Source organism: Pristiophorus japonicus, unplaced genomic scaffold, assembly GCF_044704955.1.
Source record: "Pristiophorus japonicus isolate sPriJap1 unplaced genomic scaffold, sPriJap1.hap1 HAP1_SCAFFOLD_288, whole genome shotgun sequence".
NCBI classification, from domain to species: domain Eukaryota; kingdom Metazoa; phylum Chordata; class Chondrichthyes; family Pristiophoridae; genus Pristiophorus; species Pristiophorus japonicus.
In genome coordinates this window covers 678,486-700,875 of record NW_027252646.1, presented here as the reverse complement: position 1 = coordinate 700,875, position 22,390 = coordinate 678,486, and the positions used below count along the sequence as shown (strand labels likewise).

The 22,390-nt window shown below is 52.9% G+C and overlaps 6 non-coding genes across 6 annotated transcripts; all 6 read left to right on the top strand.

Annotated features, from left to right (window-relative positions):
* Positions 1-5,239: 5,239 nt before the first annotated feature.
* Positions 5,240-5,310, top strand: trnat-ugu (transfer RNA threonine (anticodon UGU)). Its single transcript has one exon. It is a non-coding gene; the product is annotated as a tRNA-Thr (tRNA).
* A 934-nt stretch (positions 5,311-6,244) lies between these two features.
* trnat-ugu (transfer RNA threonine (anticodon UGU)) lies at positions 6,245-6,317 on the top strand. Its single transcript has one exon. It is a non-coding gene; the product is annotated as a tRNA-Thr (tRNA).
* Positions 6,318-11,783: 5,466 nt separating this feature from the next.
* On the top strand, positions 11,784-11,856 carry trnat-agu (transfer RNA threonine (anticodon AGU)). The gene has a single exon. It is a non-coding gene; the product is annotated as a tRNA-Thr (tRNA).
* A 475-nt stretch (positions 11,857-12,331) lies between these two features.
* Positions 12,332-12,404, top strand: trnat-cgu (transfer RNA threonine (anticodon CGU)). The gene has a single exon. It is a non-coding gene; the product is annotated as a tRNA-Thr (tRNA).
* Positions 12,405-21,002: 8,598 nt separating this feature from the next.
* Positions 21,003-21,075, top strand: trnai-aau (transfer RNA isoleucine (anticodon AAU)). The gene has a single exon. It is a non-coding gene; the product is annotated as a tRNA-Ile (tRNA).
* Positions 21,076-21,796: 721 nt separating this feature from the next.
* On the top strand, positions 21,797-21,869 carry trnat-agu (transfer RNA threonine (anticodon AGU)). Its single transcript has one exon. It is a non-coding gene; the product is annotated as a tRNA-Thr (tRNA).
* The last annotated feature ends 521 nt before the right edge of the window (positions 21,870-22,390 follow it).

Below are 22,390 nucleotides of genomic sequence, written 5' to 3'. Positions count from 1 at the left end.
CCCGCAAAAACCGTACTGCCCCGCAAGGAATCTTCTGGCCCTGGGAGCGCCGGTGGGTGTAAAAGTGATACCTGGCCTTTAAGGTGCTCTCCTTCGGCTTGAGGCGTTCCCACACCAGCACACACAGCTCTGTGTAAGTCTTCTCCTCTGGTTTGACCGGTGCCAGCAGGTTTTTGAGCAGGCCGTATATCGGAGACCCACATACGGTGAGGAGAATCGCCCTGGTCTTGATCGCCCTCTCTCAGCCTCGTCCTGTTCATTGGCGACGTAGTACCGGTCGGGACGCTCAACGAAGGCTTCCCAAATCATCACCCTCAACAAATCCCTCAACAAGACCAACGGCAGCCATTACCGTGTGAAGGTTGGTGATCCGTTACTCGTCGCCAGTGAGTGATGTTCAGAATAAATCCACAGGACTGTATTGCAAGCTCAAACTGTGGTGACCTTGTGCTCTTTATTCAGGCTCCAGGGTGGGGAAGCAGTATGGTGAGTCACCTTATATACCTGCTTGTCCCAGGGTGTACAGGTGACCATTGGGTCTCCCACAGGTGTGCCCCCTAGTGGCAAGTCTTACATATTGGTGACGTTTACATGTGTACACAACAATCACGACCCGTTCCACATCTTTTTATTCCTCTCTCACTTTCCCGCTATCTCGCTTTCCCCGTCTCTCACTCATTCCCCTCTCCCCCTTTCCCCTCCCTCGCCTCACCCTCTTCCCGTCCCACTCTCTCCCCCTCCGACTCGCCTTTCCACTCTCCCTCTCCCTCCTCCTTCTCCGCTCCCTTTCCTCCCCTCCCTCCTCTCTCTCTCTCTTTTCCCTTTCCTTTCAGATTCTCCCCTTCTCCCTCTCTCCCCTTCCCCTTTCTCTCTCCCCTTCCTCACTCTCTCACTCCTTCCCCTCTCTCTCTCACTCCTTCCCCATCACTCCTCTTAACATCACTTTCACCTTCCCCCTGCTCTCTCTCCCCTTCCCTCTCTTTCCCCTCCCCTCTCTCGCTCTCGCCTTACCCCTCTCTCTCCCATTCCCCTCTCGCTCACTCCTTCCCCTCTCCCTTTTCATTTTCTCCCCTCCTCTCTCTCTCCCCACCCTCTCCTTCTCCCTCCCCTCCCCAGTCTGCATCCCCTCCATCCTCCCTTTCATTCCTTCGCTCTCCCTCTCCCCTTTCTCATCAGACTCTCCCCCTCCCCATCTCTCCAATCCTCCCCCTCTCTTCCCTTCTCCCTCTCTCTCCCCTTCCCCCGCTACACCCTCCCCCCTCGAGGGACCGAGTGAGAAGGTGAGAGACAGAAAGAAAGAGACAGAGACAGAGAGACAGAGAGATTGGGACAGAGTGTGACTGAGTTGCCTTGGGATGTTTTACTCCGTGAAAGACCCGATATATCGATGTTGAGAGGTGAATATTGAAGAGACGGAGGCAGGAGTCTGGGGGATGAGACACAATCTGAGCGTCTCACTGACCCCTCCTCATTCTTCAAACACACAGCACTAACTGAGGAATGACCCACAGCCCAGGGCAGGTGGTTCCGTAGCTCAGGGGTTCGAGCACTGGGCTAATAAACCAGCGGTCGTTGGTTCAAATCTCACTGGGGCCTACTCAAAATTAGTTCAGTATTTAAATTCACTGTCAATTAACAAGGGATGTAATTATAAATATTAAACAGCTCTGAGACCGACCCTGGAACAACAAGCTCCTGTCTCTCTCCCTTCCATATCAGAACATGTTCTACATCTTTTTACCCCTCTCTCCCTTTACCACTATCTCGCTTTCCCCATCTGTCATTCATTCCCCTCTCCCCCCTTCCCCCTCCCTCGCCTCACACTCTCTCTCCGCTATCCACTCTCTCACCCCCTCTCTCCGCTCACTCTGTCTCTTTCGCCAACCCAGGCTCTCCACCCTCTCTCCCCTTCCCCTCACCTTTTCACTCTCCACTTCCCTCCCTCCCTCCTTTCTCTCTCGCTCTCTTTTCCCTTTCTTTTCAGAGTCTCCCGTTCTCCTCTCTCTCCCCTTCCTTTCTCTCTCCCTTGCCTCCTCCCTCTCTCCCCTTCCCCCCTCTCCCCTTCCCCTCTCTCCACTTCCATCTCTTACTCTCCCCTTCCGCTCTCATCCATTAGCCTCTCTCACTCACTCCATCGCCATTCTTCCCCTCCCTCTCTATTTCCCCTTCCCCCTCTCTCTCACTCCTTCCACTCTCTCTTTGTTACGCTACACTCTGTCCCCTCTTCCAGGTCATCTATGTATATTGTAAACAGTTGTGGTCCCAGCACCGATCCCTGTGGCACACCACTAACCACCGATTTCCAACCCGAAAAGCACCCATTTAACCCGACTCTCTACTTTCTGTTAGCCAGCCAATTCTCGATCCATGCTAATACATTTCCTCTGACTCTGCGTACCTCTATCTTCTGCAGTAACCTTTTGTGTGGCACTTTATCGAATGCCTTTTGAAAATCTAAATACACCACATCCATCGGTACACCTCTAGCCACCATGCTCGTTATATCCTCAAAGAATTCCAGTAAATTAGTTAAACATGATTTCCCCTTCATGAATCCGTGTTGCGTCTGCTTGATTGCACTATTCCTATCTAGATGTCCCGCTATTTCTTCCTTAATGATAGCTTCAAGCATTTTCCCACTACAGATGTTAAACTAACCGGCCTATAGTTACCTGCCTTTTGTCTGCCCCTTTTTTAAACAGAGGCGTTACATTAGCTGCTTTCCAATCCGCTGGTACCTCCCCAGAGTCCAGAGAATTTTGGTAGATTATAACGAATGTATCTACTATAACTTCCGCCATCTCTTTTAATTCCCTGGGATGCATTTCATCAGGACCAGGGGACTTGTCTACCTTGAGTCCCATTAGCCTGTCCAGCACTACCCCCCTAGTGATAGTGATTGTCTCAAGGTCCTCCCTTCCCACATTCCTGTGACCAGCAATTTTTGGCATGGTTTTTATGTCTTCCACTGTGAAGACCGAAGCAAAATAATTGTTTAAGGTCTTAGCCATTTCCACATTTCCCATTATTAAATCCCCCTTCTCATCTTCTAAGGGACCAACATTTACTTTAGTCACTCTTTTCCGTTTTATATATCGGTAAACGCTTTTACTATCTGCTTTTATGTTTTGCTCAAGTTTACTTTTGTAATCTATCTTTCCTTTCTTTATTGCTTTCTTAGTCATTCTTTGATGTTGTTTAAAATTTTCCCAATCTTCTAGTTTCCCACTAACCTTGGCCACCTTATATGCATTGGTTTTTAATTTGATGCTCTCCTTTATTTCCTTGGTTATCCATGGCTGGTTATCCCTTCTCTTTCCGCCCTTCTTTTTCACTGGAATATATTTTTGTTGCGCACTATGAAAGAGCTCCTTAAAAGTCCTCCACTGTTCCTCAATTGTGCCACCGTTTAGTCTGTGTTTCTAGTCTATTTTAGCCAACTCTGCCCTCATCCCACTGTAGTCCCCTTTGTTTAAGCATAGTACGCTCGTTTCTGACACTACTTCCTCACCCTCAATCTGTATTACAAATTCAACCATACTGTGATCACTCATTCTGAGAGGATCTTTTACTAGGAGATCGTTTATTATTCCTGTCTCATTACACAGGACCAGATCGAAGATAGCTTGCTCCCTTGTAGGTTCTGTAACATACTGTTCTAAGAAACAATCCCGTATGCATTCTATGAATTCCTCCTCCAGGCTACCCCGTGCGATTTGATTTGACCAATCGATATGTAGGTTAAAAACCCTCCTTTTTCACATGCCTCCATTATTCCCTTGATTATTGCCCGCCCCACCGTGAAGTTATTATTTGGGGGCCTATAAACTACGCCCACCAGTGACTTTTTCCCCTTACTATCTCTAATCTCCACCCACAATGATTCAACATTTTGTTCATTAGAGCCAATATCATCTCTCACAACTGCCCTGATATCATCCTTTATTAACAGAGCTACCCCACCTCCTTTCCCTTCTTGTCTGTCTTTCCGAATCGTCAGATACCCCTGTATGTTAAATTCCCAGTCTTGGCCACCCTGCAACCACGTTTCTGTAATGGCCACCAAATCATACCCATTTGTAATAATTTGTGCCGTCAACTCATTTACTTTATTTCGAATGCTGCGTGCGTTTAGGTAGAGTGTTTTAATATTAGTTTTTAAACCATGATTTTTAGTTTTGATCCCTCCTGCAGCCCCTTTATCTTCATACATATTGTCCCTTCCTATCACCTTGTGGTTTACCCTTACCCCAGTGCTACTCTGCTCTGTTGCCTCCTGCCTTTTGCATTCTTTCTTGGGTTCCGGTTCATCTGAGCTCTCACCCACTCTAACTAGCTCAGAGCCCTCTCCTGGGTTCCGAATACAAGTTACTGGTTGGTAACCAGCGAATGAACCTGTTGTGTTCCTAACACAGATGAGACTGCACACAGGGAGGTTAAAGTAACAGTGACCTCAGTCTTTATTAAGACACTCCAGAGTGAGGAACAGGCCTTACGGGCCGGCTTATATACAGTGCTCCCAAGGGATGCTGGGATCCCTTGGGACTTCAGGGGATGTGCTCCCTGGTGGTGGAAGATGGGAGTGCATGCTTTACAGATACACAACAGAACCATCTATTCTTCTCTCTCCCCTTCCTTCTCTCAGTCCTTCCGCTCTCTCTCCCCCCTTAACTCTATCTCTTCGTCCCTGCTCTTTCCCTCTCCCCCTCTCTCTCTCCCCTTCCCCTCCCACATTACCATTCCCCTCGCTCACTCCCCTTCCCCTCTCTCTCTCTCTCTCCCCTTTCCTCTCGACTGTCATTCTCCCCCCACTCCTTCCCCTCTCTCTCCTCCTTCCTCTATCTTGCCTCTCTCTCCCCTCCCCTTCTCTCCCCCCTCTCTCCCCTTCCCCCTCTGCTTTTTCACTCTCCCTTTCACTCTCCCTCTCCCCTTCCAATCTCATCCCTCCCCTCCCTCCACTCTCTCGCTTTACCATTCTTTTCCGATTCTCCCCTTCGCCCTCTCTGTCTCCCCTTCCTTTCTCTCTCCCTTGCCTCCTCCCTCTCTCGTCTTCCCATCTCTCTCCCCTTCCCGTCTCTCCCCTCCCCCTCTCCTTCTCTCCCATTCCTCTCTCTCTCACTCCGTCTCCCTCTCTCTCCCCTTCCTCTCTTTCCCCTTCCCCCTCTCTCTCACTCCTTCCACGCTCTCTTTTCCCTTCCCCTCTCTTTCCTGTTCCTTCCCCTGTAACTCCTCAGACAGGGGCTCCATAGCTCAGGGGTTAGAGCACTGGTCTTGTAAACCAGGGTATGGGTTCAAATCTCAATGGGGCCTCCTCAAAGTTAACTCAATATTTAAATTCACCCTCAATTAACAAGGCTATTAAACAGCTTTGTGACTGACCCTGGATCAACAATCTCCTTTTGTCTCCAGTAATATCGCTCTCCCTTCCCGTTCTGCATCTTTTTCCCGCTATCGAGCTTTCCCCGTCCCTCACAGACTCCCCTTCCCCTCTCTCCCCCACCCTTTCACTCTCTCTCTCTCCGTCCCTTCTCTTTCTCCTCGCCCATCTTTCTCTCTCCCTTTCCCCTTCACTTCTCTTTCCAACTCCTCCACGATCACCTTCTCCTTCCCGCCTCTCTCTAACCCTTCCCTTTTCTCGCTCTCCACTTCCCCTCTCTCCCCTTCTCTCTCACTTTCATTCACCGCGCACTCCTTCCCTCTCTCTCCTTCCTCCTCTATCTTCCCTCTCTCTCCCCTCCCCCTCATATCCCTACCCACTCTCTCCACCCTCTCTCCCCCTCCCGTTCTGCCTTTTCACTCTCCCTTTCCCTCTCCCCTCTCCTCTCTCTCCTCCCCTACCTCCTCTGTCTCTCCCTTTTCCCTTTCTTTTCAGATTCTCCCCTTCTCCCTCTCTTTCTCGTTCCCATCTCTCCTCTCCCCATCTCTCTCCCCTTCCCCCTCTCTCACTCCTTCCACTCTCTCTCCACTTCCCCTCTCTCTCTCACTCCTCCTCCCCTCCCCTCCCCCTCTCACTCCTTCAACTCTCTCCCTCCCTTCCACACTCTCTCCCTCCCTTCCACACTCTCTCTCCCCTTTCCCCCTCTCACTCCTTTCCCTCCCTCTCTTCCTCTTCCCCCTCCTTCCCCCTCTCTCTCTCACTCCTTCCTTCTCTGTCTCCCCTTCCCCCTCTCTCTCACTCCTTCCACTCTCTCTTTTCCCTTCCCCTCTCTTTCCTGCTCCTTCCCCTGTCTTTCCCAGAGCAGGTGGCTCCATAGCTCAGGGGTTAGAGCACTGATCTTGTAAACCAGGGGTCGTGAGTTCAAATCTCTCTGGGGCCGACTCAAGATCAGCTTATTTATTAAATTCACCGTCAATTAACAATGGCTTTAATTATAAATATTAACCAGCTCTGAGACCGACCCTGGAACAACAGGCTCCCCTCTCCTCCCCTTGTCTCCCTTGCACTCTCTCTTCCCCTTCCAAATCTCTCTCTGCCCTCCCCATCACTGTTATGTTCAGAATAAATCCACGGGACCGTATCGTAAGCTGAAACTATTGTGACCTTGGTCTCTTTATTGAGACCCCAGAGTGGGGAAGCAGCATGGTGGATCACCTTATGTACCTGCTTGTCCCAGGGTGCACAAGTGACCCTTAGGCCTCCCACAGGTGTGCCCCCTAGTGGCAAGTCTGACATATTGGTGAGGTTTAGGTGCATACATAACATCACTCCCCCCCCCGCCCCCTCCAAAGGCTTATGTACCAGTTATTTGCAAGTTGAGGCGATATGACGCCCTGTGTCCCCGGGTCGATCACCTGATTTGAATTCCTGGCCTGGGTGAGTTGGTCGGAACGTTGCTGCCCGGCCGAGTGCCTGGTGTGATGGGACAGACGTGGCCAGGTCCTTTCACAATGGTGGCCTGATTATCGATAGTTTGCAGTCTGGTCTGGTCCAAACGCTTTCTGCGTTTGCTCAGTACATGGTTTCACAACCAAACACTCCATTTTCATCACACACACACACACACACACTCCATTCCCCTCTTTGTCTCACACAGTGCTCTCGGCCCCATCTGGGGGCCCTGAATATTGTCCACGTCACTTATTCTGATGTGGCGTGGAGGGGGGCCGTACGATCATGGTGCATTCTCTGCTGATAGCAGGCGGAAGGCTCGGTCCTGAGCGACTCTGTCCGGTGACTGCGTAGCAACCCGGGACAGCCGGGGTCTGTAGGGAGTCTACCGCGACACGTGTGGTGCTCGGCTTGGTGATCTGGGCTGCCCGCTGCGGACTATTGTCGCTGACCCTAAGGCCTGGAGAGCCCAGGATGGGCCGATACGGCCCTGAGACTTTCAGTGGTAGCGGGAGGCCGTGTGGTCCCCCTGTGGATCCTGGGCCGTAGTACGGAGGTTCCCGCACCACCGACTGTGTGTAGCCTCCCTGCCTTTCTTTGTAACACATTGCAGGGTTTGCCCCACAGGGGGGGGGGCAATCTGATGGGATGAGCATTACGCCTTTGCGACGGATAAGCTGCAACACTCCCGTCTGGCGGTTCGCCGTGAGCAGGCGGTAATGTGATAACACATCACTTGCTACAAGTACTTTGTCAGATACATATACGACCGATTGTTGTTTGCCCGCTACTTTGGCTTGTTTTAACGTACCCCCGACCCCATATGATAGTACACCATTGGCCGCGAAAGAACGCTCACATGGGTTCCACAGTGCAAACAACTTATTGGAACATAGTGGGTTCCTGGCCTTCTCAGCGGCCCCCCCCTTTACCTTTGCCCCAAACCCAGTGGCCTTCCTCGCTGGCCAACACATGCCTCTGTTCCGTTGCGGCCACATCCCGTGGTCTGGACGTTTCTCTCGACCCGTGGTCTGGACGCTTCTCTCGACTGCCGCCATCTTCCTCCCCAGGGATTCCCGCCTCTGGCGTCGGGAAGACACATTCGGATGGTTTCGGCCGGAGCCCCGCTCCGCTTGGTCGACCTGGAGCCTCTTCCGTCGCCGCCAAGAGGTCGTCGGCTTCGGGTGCTGGGTACCCTCCGTCTGTAACCGCTGCTCGGTTGATCTTCGCCTCCTGGTGGTCGCGACGAGCGGCCTGTGCCTCGGGGGTCTGCAAATGGATCTGCACTTCGACGCCTGGTTCAGCTGAAGGTGGGGGGCTTGCTCAGCCTTTGAGCAAGGGGAGAGGTTGTTCGCCGGAGAAGGTACACAGAGGTCTTCCCAGTTCCATCGAATCTTCCCCATCCACCTTCTACCAAGCAGCATTGGCCCATCACCTGAAACAATCCACAGAGGTAAATCGCGCACCGCTCCCTCATGGGATACCCTTATGCCCGCACTACCAATAACTGGTCTCAGTTCCTTGGTGTAGGTGCCCAGCTTTGCCTGAATCGGGATCAGCTTGGGTCATTGTGCTCTGTCGCCCCCCCCACAGCCTCTCGAATGCCTTCTGGCTCATTATTGATTGACCCGCCCCCGTGTCTAGTTCCATGGAGACTGGAGTGCCGTAAGGTTCAACTTTTCACATTATCGGAGGGCTTTTGGTGGTGAAGGTGTGTACCCCATGTACTTCCCCTTCAGCCTCAGGTTGAGTTGCCTCTCCTGCTCGTTCAGCGTGACCCTCGCTGGATCGATGGTCCTCTCCTGACTCTGCCACGTGGTGAGTCACAGACCGTTTGCACATTCGCTGGAGGTGCCCCATTGTTCCACGGCCCTTGCACACACAGGGCTTGAATCGACATTGATGGGCTCGATGGCTGACCCCAGCAGCACCAACATGGTGCTAATGGATACGCATTCACGGCCCACGGCGGACTCTGAGTCACTCGAGGCCTAGGTCTGGCCTCTGCGGTCATGTGGGCCCTGTCCTGTGCCGTTCTGCCTGCTGAATACATTATTTTATGCACAGTACTTGCCGGTGAGCTTCGAATCTGTTTCGTGTTATCGCTCGTGGATATGAAGGCCTGGGCTGTCGTGATGGCCTTGCTCAGATAGAAACATAGAAACAGAGAAAATAGGTGCAGGAGTAGGCCATTCGGCCCTTCGAGCCTGCACCACCATTCAATAAGATCATGGCTGATCATTCACCTCAGTACCCCTTTCCTGCTTTCTCTCCATACCCCTTGATCCCTTTAGCCTTAAGTGCCATAACTAACTCCCTCTTGAATATATCCAATGAATTGGCCTCAACAACTCTCTGCGGCAGGGAATTCCACAGGTTAACAGCTCTCTGAGTGAAGAAATTTCTCCTCATCTCAGTCCTAAATGGCCTTAGATTGTGTCCCCTGGTTCTGGACTTCCCCAACATCGGGAACATTCTTCCCGCATCTAACCTGTCCCGTCCCGTCAGAATCTTATACGTTTCTGTGAGATCCCCTCTCATCCTTCTAAACTCCAGTGTATAAAGGCCCAGTTTATCCAGTCTCTCCTCATATATCAGTCCAGCCATCCCGGGAATCAGTCTGGTGAACCTTCGCTGCACTCCCTCAATAGCAAGAATGTCCTTCCTCAGATTAGGAGACCAAAACTGAACACAATATTCCAGGTGTGGCCTCACCAAGGCCCTGTACAACTGCAGTAAGACCTCCCTGCTCCTATACTCAAATCCTCTCGCTATGTCGACCAACATACCATTTGACTTCTTCACCGCCTGCTGTACCTGCATGCCAACTTTCAATGACTGATGAACCATGACACCCAGGTCTCGTTGCACCTCCCCTTTTCCTAATCTGTCACCATTCAGATAATATTCTGCCTTCCTGTTTTTGCCCCCAAAGTGGATAACCTCACATTTATCCACATTATACTGCATCTGCCATGCATTTGCCCACTCACCTAACCTGTCCAAGTCACCCTGCAGCCTCTTAGCATCCTCCTCACAGCTCACACCGCCACCCAGTTTAGTGTCATCTGCAAACTTGGAGATATTACACTCAATTCCTTCATCTAAATCATTGATGTATATTGTAAATAGCTGGGGTCCCAGCACTGAGCCCTGCGGTACCCCACTAGTCAGTGCCTCCCATTCCGAAAAGGGCCCGTTTATCCCGGGATCCGGCAGACAGCAGCTTGCGAAGGATGACCACGTGACCGATTCCGAGCACGAAACCGTTCGGCAACATTTCCCGCAAAGATCCCGCAAAAACCGTACTGCCCCGCAAGGAATCTTCTGGCCCTGGGAGCGCCGGTGGGTGTAAAAGTGATACCTGGCCTTTAAGGTGCTCTCCTTCGGCTTGAGGCGTTCCCACACCAGCACACACAGCTCTGTGTAAGTCTTCTCCTCTGGTTTGACCGGTGCCAGCAGGTTTTTGAGCAGGCCGTATATCGGAGACCCACATACGGTGAGGAGAATCGCCCTGGTCTTGATCGCCCTCTCTCAGCCTCGTCCTGTTCATTGGCGACGTAGTACCGGTCGGGACGCTCAACGAAGGCTTCCCAAATCATCACCCTCAACAAATCCCTCAACAAGACCAACGGCAGCCATTACCGTGTGAAGGTTGGTGATCCGTTACTCGTCGCCAGTGAGTGATGTTCAGAATAAATCCACAGGACTGTATTGCAAGCTCAAACTGTGGTGACCTTGTGCTCTTTATTCAGACTCCAGGGTGGGGAAGCAGTATGGTGAGTCACCTTATATACCTGCTTGTCCCAGGGTGTACAGGTGACCATTGGGTCTCCCACAGGTGTGCCCCCTAGTGGCAAGTCTTACATATTGGTGACGTTTACATGTGTACACAACAATCACGACCCGTTCCACATCTTTTTATTCCTCTCTCACTTTCCCGCTATCTCGCTTTCCCCGTCTCTCACTCATTCCCCTCTTCCCCTTTCCCCTCCCTCGCCTCACCCTCTTCCCGTCCCACTCTCTCCCCTTCCGACTCTGCCTTTCCACTCTCCCTCTCCCTCCTCCTTCTCCGCTCCCTTTCCTCCCCTCCCTCCTCTCTCTCTCCTTTCCCTTTCCTTTCAGATTCTCCCCTTCTCCCTCTCTCCCCTTCCCCTTTCTTTCTCCCCTTCCTCACTCTCTCACTCCTTCCCCTCTCTCTCTCACTCCTTCCCCATCACTCTTCTTAACATCTCTTTCACCTTCCCCCCCCTCTCTCTCCCCTTCCTACTCTTTCCCCTCCCCTCTCTCACTCTCGCCTTCCCCCCTCTCTCTCCCCTTCTCCCTCTCTCCCTTTCCCTTCCCTCTCTTTCCCCTCCCCTCTCTTGCTCTCCCCTTCCCCCCTCTCTTTCCCCTTCCCACTCTTTCCCCTCCCCCTCTTGCTCTCCCCTTCCCCCTCTCTCTCTCCCCTTCCCCTCTCGCTCACTCCTTCCCCTCTCCCTTTTCATTTTCTCCCCTCCTCTCTCTCTCCTCCCTCTCCTTCTCCCTCCCCTCCACAGTCTCCACTCCCCTCCATCCTCCTTTTCATTCCTTCGCTCTCGCTCTCCCCTTTCCCATCAGACTCTCCCCCTCCCCATCTCTCCAATCCCCCCCCTCTCTTCCCTTCTCCCTCTCTCTCCCCTTCCCCCGCTCTGCCCTCCCGCCTCGAGAGACAGAGTGAGAAGGTGAGAGACAGAAAGAAAGAGACAGAGACAGAGAGACAGAGAGACAGAGAGATTGGGACAGAGTGTGACTGAGTTGCCTTGGGATGTTTTACTACGTGAAAGACCCGATATATCGATGTTGAGAGGTGAATATTGAAGAGACGGAGGCAGGAGTCTGGGGGATGAGACACAATCTGAGCGTTTCACTGACCCCTCCTCATTCTTCAAACACACAGCACTAACTGGGGAATGACCCACAGCCCAGGGCAGGTGGTTCCATAGCTCAGGGGTTAGAGCACTGGTTTAGTAAACCATGGGTCGTGGGTTCAAATCTCACTGGGGCCAATTCAAAATTAGATCAGTATTTAAATTCACCATCAATTAATAAGGGATTTAGTTATAAATATTAAACATCTTTGAGACTGATCCTGAAACTACTGTCTCTCTGCCTTTCCCATGATGACATGTTCAACATCTTTTTCCTCTCTCGTTCTCCCCTTCCCTCTCGAATTTCATTCTCTTCCCACTCCTTCCTCCCCTCTCTCCCCTATCCACTCTCCCCTCTGCCTTTTCACTTCCCCATCTTCCCTCCCCTCTCTCCTCTCTCTCTCTTTTCCCTTTCTTTTCAGATTCTCCCCATTCTCCCTCTCTCGCCTTTCCATCTCTGTCCCCTTCTCCTCTCTCCCCTTCTAATCTCTCCCCTCCCACTCTCTTTCTCTCCCATTCTGAGTTCTCCCATTCGTCTCTCTCACTCCTTCCACTCTCTCTTTCCCCTTCCCCTCTCTTTCCTTCCCCTTGACCTGTCTTTCCCAGCGCAGGTGGCTCCATAGCTCAGGGGTTAGAGCACTGGACTCGTAAACCAGTGGTTGTGAGTTCAAATCTCACTGGGTCTTACTCAATTTTGGCTTCTGTTTCTGAATTGACCGTCAAGAGGCCGACACCATCAACAGAAACCGACTCACTCCGCACTTTGCAATCTGCCCACAGCACTTTCACTTCCCACCCCCAGTCTGTATCCCACCTTTTCCACATCCAGTCTCAGAGACACCGATATATCACCGACTCATAGAAACTTACAGCAGGGAAGGAGACCATTTCGGCCCATCGTGTCCGCACCAGCCGACCAAGAGCTATCTGCTGGGCAGGGCCACATAGTCCGCATGTTCCAGACACGAGACTCCCAAAGCAAGCGCTCTACTCGGAACTCCTTCACGGCAAGCGAGCCAAAGGTGGGCAGAGGGAACACTCTCAAAGCCTCCCTGATAAAGTGCAACATCCCCACCGACACCTGGGAGTCCCTGGCCAAAGACCAGTCCGCCCGGAGTGGAGGAAGTGCATCCGGGAGGGCGCTGAGCACCTCGAGTCTCGTCGCCGAGAGCATGCAGAGACCAAGCGCAGGCAGCGGAAGGAGCGTGCGGCAAACCAGTCCCACCCTCCCCTTCCCTCAACGTCTATCTGTCCCACCTGTGACAGGGACTGTGGTTCCCCTATTGGACTGTTCAGTCACCTAAGGACGCATGTTAAGAGTGGGAGCAAGTCTTCCTCGATTCCGAGGGACTGCCTATGATGATGATATGATCCCAGCCTGATCCCACTTTCCAGCTCTCGGTGCGTAGCCCTGTAGCTTACGGCACTTCAAGTGCACATCCAAGTACCTTTTAAATGTGGTGAGGGTTTCTGCCTCTACCACCCTTTCAGGCCGTGAGTTCCAGACCCCCACCACCCTCTGGGTGAAGGAATGGAGGTCTCCCCTCAGCCTCCTCTGTTCCAAAGAAAACAACCCCAGCCGATCCAATCTTTCCTCATCGCTAAAATTCTCCAGTCCCGCCAACATCCTGGTAAATCTCCTCTGCACCCTCTCCAGTGCAATCACATCCTTCCTGCGATATCCTGACATTTCCCAGTTCCTGCCTTCGCTAGTTTTAGGCTCAAGATGCGGCAATGGACACAAGATGATCCAGTTGGGATTTTCCACAAATAATGAATCCCACGGCCACATCTGTTTGACCCTCGGAGGGCACTCTGTAAAGTCACCAAATTTATGAAATGCACACCTTACCCCTGCCCTGTGGTTACGCTCGAACTGTACACAACACTGGTTAGGCCACAGCTGGAGTACTGCGTGCAGTTCTGGTCACCACATTACAGGAAGGATGTGATTGCACTGGAGAGGGTGCAGAGGAGATTTACCAGGATGTTGCCGGGACTGGAAAACTTTAGCCACGAGGAAAGATTGGATATGCTGGGGGTTGTTTTCCTGGGAACAGAGGAGGCTGAGGGGAGATTTAATTGAGGTGTATAAAATTATGAGGGGCCTGGATAGAGTGGATAGGAAGGACCTATTTCCCCTTAGCAGAGGGGTCAATAACCAGGGGCATAGATTTAAAGTAATTGGGGGGGGGTTTAGAGGGGATTTGAGGGGAATTGTCTTCACCCAGAGGGTGGTGGGGGTCTGGAACTCACGGCCTGAAAGGGTGGTAGAGGCAGAAACCCTCACCACATTTAAAAAGTACTTGAATGTACACTTGAAGTGTCGTATCCTACAGGGCTACGGACCGAGAGCTGGAAAGTGGGATTAGGCTGGGTAGCTCTTGGTCGGCCGGTGTGGACACGATGGGCCGAATGGCCTCCTCCCGTGCTGTAAATGTTTATGATTCTCTGATTCTCTCTTTCACTCCTTCCCACATTCTACCCGACGTAAACTAGAGGTGATCAAAACCTCGGCTGCCCCTTGTCCTAACTCGCACCGAGTCCCACTCACCCATCACCCCTTGTGCTCACTGCCCCGTGTCCTAACTAACACCGAGTCCCGCTCACCCATCACCCACTGTGCTCACTGCCCCCGTGTCCTAACTCGCACCGAGTCCCACTCACCCATCACCCACTGTGCTCACTGACCCTCTGTCCTAACTCACACCGAGTCCCGCTCACCCATCAGCACCTGTGCTCACTGCCCCGTGTCCTAACTCACACCGAGTCCCGCTCACCCATCACCCTCTGTGCTCGCTGCCCGGTGTCCTAACTCGTACCCAGTCCCGCTCACCCATCACCCCTTGTGCTCACTGCCCCGTGTCCTAACTCGCACCGAGTCCCGCTCACCCATCACCCCCTGTGCTCGCTGCCCGGTGTCCTAACTCGCACCGAGTCCCGCTCACCCCTCAACCGTTTTGCTTGCTGCCCCCGTGTCCTAACTCGCACCCAGTCCCACTCACCCATCACCCCCTGTGCTCGCTGACCTACATTGGCTCCCGGTTAAGCAACGCCTCGATTTCAAAATTCTCATCCTTGTTTACAAATCCCTCCATGGCCCCTACACCCCTCCCTATCTCTGTAACCTCCTCCAGCCCGACACCCCTCACTATCTCTGTAATTCCCTCCAGCCCCACAACCCCCGAGATGTCTGCACTCCTCTAATTCTGCCCTCCTGACCATCCGTGATTATAATCACTCCACCATCGGTGGCCTTGCCTTCTGTTGCCTGGGCCCCAAGCTCTGGAACTCCCTCCCTAAACCTCTCCGCCTCTCTACCTCTCTTTCCTCCTTCAAGACATTCCTTAAAACCGACCTCTTCACCTGCGTTAATTTCTAATTTTGTGGCTCGGTGTCAAATTTTTATCCCATAATCCTCCTGTGGAGCACCTTGGGACGTTTCACTACGTTAAAGGCGCTATATAAATATACATTATTGTTGTTGTTCCCACTGTCTCTCCTCTTGCCCGTCTCTCTCTCACTCCTTCCCCTCACTCACCCCTTCCCTCTCTCTTACTCCTTCCCCTCACTCTCCCCTTCCCTCTCTCTCACTCCTTCCCCTCACTCTCCCCTTCCCTCTCTCTCACTCCTTCCCCTCATTCTCCCCTTCCCTCTCTCTCACTCCTTCCCCTCACTCTCCCCTTCCCTCTCTCTCACTCCTTCCCCTCACTCTGCCCTTCCCTCTCTCTCTCCATCCCCTCACTCTCCCCTTCCCTCTCTCTCACTCCTTCCCCTCACTCTCCCCTTCCCTCTCTCTCATTCCTTCCCCTCACTCTCCCCTTCCCTCTCTCCCACTCCTTCCCTTCACTCTCCCCTTCCTTCTCTCTCACACCTTCCCTTCACTCTCCCCTTCCCTCTCTCTCACTCCTTCCCCTCACTCTCCCCTTCCCTCTCTCTCACTCCTTCCTCTCACTGTCCCCTTCCCTCTCTCTCACTCCTTCCCCTCACTCTCCCCTTCCCTCTCTCTCACTCCTTCCCCTCACTCGCCTCTTCCCTCTCTCTCACTCGTTTCTCTCATTCTCCCCTTCCCTCTCTCTCACTCCTTCACCTCACTCTCCCCTTCCCTCTCTCTTCCTCTAATAGACCCCCACCTAGTGGACTATCGATGTAATAACAACTACTGACACGCTCCTCTCTCTCCATCTCTCTCTCTCTCTCTCTCTCGCCTTCCCCCCTCACTCACTCCTTCCCTCTCCCTGTTCCTTTCCCCCACTTTCTCCCCTTCCCACTCTCCGCTCCTCTCTCTCTACTCACTCCTCAATCTCTCCCCTCCCTCTCTCTCTCTCTCTCCTTTCCCTTCTGACTTTCCCCTTCCCCCTCTCTCACCCCTTCCGGCTCGAGAGACAGTGAGCGACAGAGAGAAAGTGATAGAGAGACAGAGAGAGAGACTGAAAAAGAGAGAGAAACAGAGAGAGAGTGAGTGAGAGAGAGAGGGAGAGAGACAGAGAGACAAAATGATTGAGAGACAGAGAGAGAGTGAGAAAGAAAGACAGAGAGAGAGAGACTGAGAAAGATACACAGAGACACAGAGAGACTGAGAGAGAGACAGAGAGATTGAGGCAGAGTGTGACTGAGTTGCCTTGGGATGTTTTACTACGTGAAAGACCCGATATATTGATGTTGAGAGGCGAATATTGAAGAGACGGAGGCAGGAGTCTGGGGGATCAGACACAATCTGAGCGTTTCACTGACCCCTCCTCATTCTTCAAACACACAGCACTAACTGGGGAATGACCCACAACCCAGAGCAGGTGGTTCCATAGCTCAGGGGTTAGAGCACTGGTCTAGTAAACCAGTGGTCGTGGGTTCCAATCTCACTAGGCCCTCCCCAAGATTAGCTCAGTATCAAATTTCATAAAGTCCATTAAAAAGGACTTTATTTATTAATATTACACAGCTCTGAGTCCAATCATGAAACAACAAGCTCCCCTCTTCTTTCACTTTCTCTCCATCCAAATCTCTCTCTGCCTTCCTCATTCAACAGCTTTTCCCGCTATCTCACTTTCCCCGTCTCCAACTCCATCCCTTCCCCCTCTCTCTCACTTCTTCCGACATTCCACCCAATGTCAACTGGAGGTGATCCAAAACCTGGCTGCACCGAGTCCTAACTCACACCCAGTCCCGCTCACCCATCACCCCTTGTGCTCACTGCACCGAGTCCGAACTCACACCCAGTCCCACTCACCCATCACCCCCTGTGCTCGCTGCCCCGTGTCCTAACTCACACCCAGTCCCACTCACCCATCACCCGCTGTGCTCACTGCCCCCGTGTCCTAACTCGCACCGAGTCCCACTCACCCATCACCCACTGTGCTCACTGCCCCCGTGTCCTAACTCACACCCAGTCCCACTCACCCATCACCCCCTGTGCTCACTGCCCCCGTGTCCTAACTCTCACCGAGTCCCTCTCACCCATCAACCCCTGTGCTCACTGCCCCGTGTCCTAACTCTCAACCAGTCCCACTCACCCATCACCCGCTGTGCTCACTGCCCCCGTGTCCTAACTCACACCGAGTCCCACTCACCCATCACCCACTGTGCTCACTGCCCCGTGTCCTAACTCGCACCGAGTCCCGCTCACCCATCACCCCCTGTGCTCGCTGACCTACATTGGCTCCCGGTTAAGCAACGCCTCGATTTCAAAATTCTCATCCTTGTTTACAAATCCCTCGATGGCCCCTACACCCCTCCCTATCTCTGTAACCTCCTCCAGCCCGACACCCCTCACTATCTCTGTAACCTCCTCCAGGCCCACAACCCCCCGAGATGTCTGCACTCCTCTAATTCTGCCCTCCTGACCATCCCTGATTATAATCGCTCCACCATCGGTGGCCGGGCCTTCTGTTGCCTGGGCCCCAAGCTCTGGAACTCCCTCCCTAAACCTCTCCGCCTCTCTACCTCTCTTTCCTCCTTCAAGACATTCCTTAAAACCGACCTCTTCACCTGCGCTAATTTCTACTTTTGTGGTTCGGTGTCAAATTTTTATCCCATAATCCTCCTGTGGAGCACCTTGGGACGTTTCACTACGTTAAAGGCGCTATATAAATATACATTATTGTTGGTGTTCCCTCTGTCTCTCCTCTTCCCCGTCTCTCTCTCACTCCTTCCCCTCACTCTCCCCTTCCCTCTCTCTCACACCGTCCCCTCACTCTCCCCTTCCCTCTCTCTCACTCCTTCCCCTCACTCTCCCCTTCCCCGTCTCTCTCTCACTCCTTCCCCCACTCTCCCCTTCCCTCTCTCTCACTCCATCCCCTGACTCTCCCCTTCCCGCTCTCTCACTCCTTCCCCTCACTCTCCCCTTCCCTCTCTCTCACTCCTTCCCCTCACTCTCCCCTTCCCCGTCTCTCTCTCACTCCTTCCCCCACTCTCCCCTTCCCTCTCTCTCACACCGTCCCCTCACTCTACCCTTCCCTCTCTCTCACTCCTTCCCCTCACTCTCCCCTTCCCTCTCTCTCACTCCTTCCCCTCACTCTCCCCTTCCCCGTCTCTCTCTCACTCCTTCCCTCACTCTCCCCTTCCCTCTCTCTCACTCCTTCCCCTCACTCTCCCCTTCCCTCTCTCTCACTCCTTCCCCTCACTCTCCCCTTCCTTCTCTCTCACTCCTTTCCTTCACTCACCTCTTCCCTCTCTCTGGCAGGAGTCTGGGGGATGAGACACAATCTGAGCGTTTCACTGACCCCTCCTCATTCTTCAAACACACAGCACTAACTGGGGAATGACCCACAGCCCAGGGCAGGTGGCTCCATAGCTCAGGGGTTAGATCACTGGTCTAGTAAACCAGGGGTTGTGAGTTAAAATCTCACTGGTGCCTACTCAAAATTAGCTCAGTGTTTCAATGCAGTGTCAATTAACAAGGGCTTTAATTATAAATATTAACAACTCTGAGACTGACCCTGAAACAACAGGCTCCCCTCACAACCTTCTCTCGATCTCTGCCTGACATGTTTTACATCTTTTTTCTGCTATCTCGCTTTTCCCGTCTCTCACATTCCCATCTCTCACCCTCTTCCGTCCCCCACTCTCCCCTGCCCTCTCTTCCCTCCCCTCCCTCCTCTCTCTTTTCCCTTTTTTTCATATTCTCCCATTCTCCCTCTCTCTCCCCTTCCTTTCTCTCTCTCCTCTGTCTCCTCCCTCTCTCCTCTTCCCTTCTCTCTCTCCCCTTCCCCTCCCTCTCTCGCCTTCCCCTCCCTCTCTCGCCTTCCATCTCTTTCTCTCCCCTTCCGCTCTCTCCTTTTCCCCTCTCTCACTCCTTTCCTCTCTCTCTATCTCTCTCCTTCCCCCTCTCTCTGTCCCCTCCCTCTCTTTCCCCTCCCCCTCTCTCTCTCCCCTTCCGCTCTCTCTTCCTCCCTGTCTCCCATATCCAACTCTCTCTCACTCCTTCCTACCTCTCTCCCTTTCCCACTATCTCGCTTTCCCCGTCTCTCACTGTGTTATATTCACAGAGCACAGCACACACAGCTCCTAACAAGGCAGGCAGCGATCTCGGAAGCCTCCGGAAATCTGCCTGGTTCTGTTCAATTATTAACTCTGCAGTTGCAGTACACAATATGTCCACATCCACAGTGTGGAGCTACAAACATTACAAGCTTACAGACATTACACTCACTCATTCCCCTCTCTAACCCTCTCCCCTCACTCTCTCTCCTTCCCCCTCTCTCCGCTTTTCACTCTCTGCTTCCCTCTCCTTCCTCCCTCTCTTTCGTCCCCTCCCACCCCTTCCTCCTCTCTCTCTCTCTCTTTTCCATTTCTTTTCAGATTTCCCCCTTCTCCCTCTCTCTCCCCTTCACCACCCGCTTTTTCCCCTTTCCCCTCTATCACTCCTTCCACCTCTCTCACACTCCTTCCACTCTCTCTTTCCCCTTCCCCTCTCTTTCACACTCCTTCCCCTCTCTATCTCTCCCCTTCCCCTCCCGCTCTTTCACATTCCCAACTTTCTCTTTTCCCTTCCCCTCTCTTTACCTCTCCTTCCCCACTCTCTCTCTCCCCTTCCCCTCTCTCGCTCTCTACTTCCCCTCTCTCCCCTTCCCTCTCTGCTTTCATTCTCTCACTCCTTCTCCTCTCTCTCCTTCCTCCTCTAACTTCCCTTTCTCTCCCCTCCCCCTCTCTCCACTACCCAATCTCTCCCCCTTCTCTCCGCTTACCCCATTGCCGTTTCACTCTCCCTTTCCCTCTCCCTTCCCTTCCGTCCGCTCTCTCGCTTTCTCTTCCCTTTCTTTTCAGATTCTCCACTTCTCCCTCTCTCTCCCCTTCCTTTCTCTCTCTGTCACTTCCCTCTCTCCCCTTCCCCTCTCTCTCACTCCTTCCCCCTCTCTCACTGCTTCCCCTATCTCTCTCCCCTTCCCCTCTCTCTCACTTCTTCCCCCACTCTCTCCCCTTCCCCTCTCTCTCACTCTCTCCCCCTCTCTCTCACTCCTTCCCCCTCTCTCTCACTCCTTTCCCCTTTCTCTCCCCTTCCCCTCTCTCTCGATCCTTCCACCACTCTCTCCCCTTCCTCTCTCTCTCACTCCTTCCCTCTCGGTCTCCCCTTCCCCTCTCTCTCACTCCTTCCCCCCTCTCTCACTCCTTCCCCTATCTCTCTCCCCTCCCCCTCTCTCTCACTCCTTCCCTCTTTCTCTCACTCCTTCCCCCACTCTCTCCCCTTCCCCTCTCTCTCGCTCCTTCCACCACTCTCTCCCCTTCCGCTCTCTCTCACTCCTTTCCCCCTCTCTCTCCCCTTCCCCTCTCTCTCACTCCTTCCCAACTCTCTCACTGCTTCCCCTATCTCTCTCCCCTCCCCCTCTCTCTCACTCCTTCCCTCTCTCTCTCACTCCTTCCCCCACTCTCTCCCCTTTCCCTCTCTCTCGCTCCTTCCCCCCTCTCTCTCCCCTCACCCTCTCTCTCACTCCTTCCCCCTCTCTCACCCCTCCCCCTCTCTCTCACTCCTTCCCCCTCTCTCTCACTCCTTCACCTCTCTCTCACTCCTTCCCCCACTCTCTCCCCTTCCCCCTCTCTCTCACTTCTTCCCCCTCTCTCTCACTCCTTCCCCCACTCTCTCTCCCCTTCCCCTCCCTCTCTCACTCCTTCCCCCACTCTCTCACTCCTTCCCCCACTCTCTCCCCTTCCCCCTCTCTCTCACTCCTTCCCCCACTCTCTCCCCTTCCCCTCCCTCTCTCACTCCTTCCCTCTCTCTCTCACGAATTCCACTCTCTCTTTTACCTTCCCCTCTCTTTCCTGCTCCTTCCCCTATCTTTCCGAAAGCAGTTTGCTCCATAGCTCAGGGGTTAGAGCACTGGTCTAATAAACCAGGGGTCATGAGTTCAAATCTCACTGGGGCCGATTCAAAATTAGTTTTGTATTTAAATTTGCCGTCAATTAACAAGGGTTTTAATTATCAATATTAAAAAGCTCCGAGACCGACCCTGGAACAACAGGTTCTCATCTCTCTTACACTCTCTCCCTCTCCCTTCCCCATCACGACCCGTTCTGCATCTTTTTACCCCTCTCTTCCTGTCCTGCTATCTCGCTTTCCCCGTCTCTCACTTATTCCCCTCTCTCCCGTTCCCCCTCGAGAGACACACAGAGAGAAAGTGAGAGTGTGTGAGAGAGACAGAGAGAGTGAGAAAGTGTTGTGTGTGCAATAACTCAACAGACAGATTACTGTCAACTCCGAACAGGTAAACACCTGGCTCTACTTTATTAGGGCCCAAAGTGATTACATTACAAGATGGCTGGCCTTTTATACCTGGGCCGTACACACGTGTGTACAGCCCAATGACCTCCGACAGTGGCCCCACCTGGTGGCTAGTAACCCCAAGCATACATACATGACAGAAAGAGAGAGACAGAGAGACAGAGAGATTGGGGTAGAGTGTGACTGAGTTGCCTTGGGATGTTTTACTACGTGAAAGACCCGATATATCGATGTTGAGAGGTGAATATTGAAGAGACGGAGGAAGGAGTCTGGGGGATGAGACACAATCTGAGTGTTTCACTGACCCCTCCTCATTCTTCAAACACACAGCACTAACTGGGGAATGACCCACAGCCCAGAGCAGGTGGCTCCATAGCTCAGGGGTTAGAGCATTGATTTAGTAAACCAGGGGTCGTGGGTTCAAATCTCACTGGGGCCTACTCAATTTTGGCTTCTGTTACTGAATTGACCGTCAATCAACGACAGGCCGACACCACCAACAGGAACCACTCACTCCGCACTTTACAATCTGCCCACAGTACTTTCACTTCCCACCCCCAGTCTGTATCCCACCTTTTCCACATCCAGTCTCAGAGACACCGATATATCATCGACTCATAGAAACTTACAGCAGGGAAGGTGACCATTTCGGCCCATCGTGTCCGCACCAGCCGACCAAGAGCTATCTGCTGGGCAGGGCCACATAGTCCGCATATCCCAGACAGGAGACTCCCCAAAGCAAGTGCTCTACTCGGAACTCCTTCACGGCAAGCGAGCCAAAGGTGGGCAGAGGGAACGTTACAAGGGACACCCTCAAAGCCTCCCTGATAAAGTGCAACATCCCCCACCGACACCTGGGAGTCCCTGGGCCAAAGACCAGTCCGCCCGGAGTGGAGGAAGTGCATCCGGGAGGGCGCTGAGCACCTCGAGTCTCATCGCCGAGAGCGTGCAGAAACCAAG